This window comes from Meriones unguiculatus, chromosome 18 (assembly GCF_030254825.1).
Source record: "Meriones unguiculatus strain TT.TT164.6M chromosome 18, Bangor_MerUng_6.1, whole genome shotgun sequence".
Classification (NCBI taxonomy): domain Eukaryota; kingdom Metazoa; phylum Chordata; class Mammalia; order Rodentia; family Muridae; genus Meriones; species Meriones unguiculatus.
This window is the reverse complement of record NC_083365.1, coordinates 786,384-788,688: the sequence shown is the minus strand read 5'-3', so window position 1 is coordinate 788,688 and position 2,305 is coordinate 786,384.

Sequence of the window (2,305 nt, the reverse complement as noted above, 5' to 3'; positions counted from 1 at the left end):
TTACTGTCTGTCAAGACCCTCGCCAATCTCCAATGTTCTTAAAATATCTCAATTTAAGAACTTGCCTGAACAACACCCACAAAAAGACTATTTTGACACAACCAGAGCTTCTCAAAGCCACTTACTTCCCATCCACAAACAATTCCTCAAGCATTAAACATTCTCTTTTCTGCTCCAGCCTTCTGCATCCCAGATATATAGAAACCTTTCCATTCTTGAACTTCCAAAATACACAAACACTGCTCTTTGCCCCATCACATATCTCTCCACAACTCTAAACAACACAGTCCACAGATGATCTTTTTGCCTGCACACTCTTTTCACAGCCTCTCTGCTTAGCTCTAAATCTAACAAATAGCTATGGTTTCTCAGAGTACTAATATCCCACCCCACAGCTGCTAAAGCTGAGGGTAAAGGCAGAAGCTCCAGAGTTCCCTCTCCAAATGTATTTTCATCACAGTTGCTCTAAACTCCTAACTTACAATGGAATCTACCACCCTTTCCACCCTCTCCGATTTTTTTCTCTCTATACTTCTCTTATAAGAGATTCACCAGTGATACTCCTTTCCTATCCTCCTCCTAATCATTCCACACTTAATCTCCTTGCCTCGAGGCTAAGCACTGCACTCAGGGTCAGCCGCTTTCGACCCAGAGAAGAGCAAGTCTGATTGCATGCGGGTTGATGCCCCAGGTCCCGCCTCTGAGAACAAGGTATTGGACGGGTCTGATGCTCTTTGGGTGGATGACACCTAAATGAACATCGGTACAAAGTCCCAATTTATTTCTAATATCAGAGATCAGACCTCTACTCTTGCCTGATGCATCTAAAACAAAAAGGGGGAACTGTAGAGAGCTGCGGAATGCCGCGCCTTAAAGATGGAGCTGGTTTCCGCCTTCCACCTTCCCGATGGTGAGTGCTCTCTGTCACAAACAACTCCACATTTGGCTAAGGCTGAGGATCTGGCTTGCTTCCATGTATGTGGACCTATCTGCATTGCCCACGTGGCACGCCTGGGTTGGCTACCCAGAGGCTATTTAAGCTGTGGGCTGGCTTTCCCCAGGGTCCAATGATTGTTCAAGGTTCCTGAATAAACTGCATTGAAAAAAAAATCTCCTTGCCTCAACATTTCTCAAATATTCTACACCCCTGAACAAAGGGAGCTCCTTGAGAGCTCCTATCCCATCCCTTTCACACACAAAATGATCTTCTAGGTACTTCTGCTACAATTTTTATATGGTTGTCAGCTCCTTCCTCTCAGAGAGGCACATTAGACTGTCCTCTCCTTTATTATTATTCATCCCCAGCTTCAGGCTCCTGTGCTCTTGAGATAACCAATTCCTGACATAACTAATTTTTCTTCTCACACTCATACTTTTCCTCTGCCCAAATGATTGTCAAACATCTACTGCCAACTGACTCCCTTAAATTAATTAACTGTTTAGATGGTCTCAGGTATCACCTACACTAAAGAAACCATAAATCCTACACACCCAATTACATGATGTAACCAATTCCAAACCATCTCCTCTCTCTGTGTCTCTGTGTCTCTCTTTCTCTGTCTCTGTCTGTCTGTCTGTCTCTCTCTGTAACACACACACCACACTCATGAATAAATCCTCACTTGGGTGAAGGTCATCCACCAAACTCTCTTCAAGTCTTCTGACAACTCCTTAAATGCCTCCCACTGTTTTCTTTCTGCTTCATCTTCAAAATCATTGGTTAGTTATAGTTCCTCTCACTGCCAATCCATATTAACAATGCCCTATCCTCAGTACTGGCTGTGTGCATCCTTGACCATCTAAGTACCTCCTTAGGAACAAAAACAAAGTGCTCTCAACCTGTCCACACCAAACACCCCCAAACTGTTACTGACTATTCCTCTTACTGTCTGTCAAGACCCTCGCCAATCTCCAATGTTCTTAAAATATCTCAATTTAAGAACTTGCCTGAACAACACCCACAAAAAGACTATTTTGACACAACCAGAGCTTCTCAAATTATATTCTCCCCAACACAACTTGACCCTGCTTTCAGATTACAGTTGCTCCCAAATTAGCCTTATATAGCAAAAATAAATTTTTGTGGCTCCTCTCAAGAATGATTTAACAGATTCCAGATAAGTACTCCTGACAATCAACAGCCTAAATTATCCTACTTATTGCCTACTCTGAATGGTGGTTATCTCTCCCCATTTCCCTGGGCTTGGCACTCCTCTTACATACTACCAGGACCATGAACCTAACAGTTTCAAACGTACACCTAAGACAGAATTTTGTTTTCTAAACTGTTTAACTTTGTTCAGGA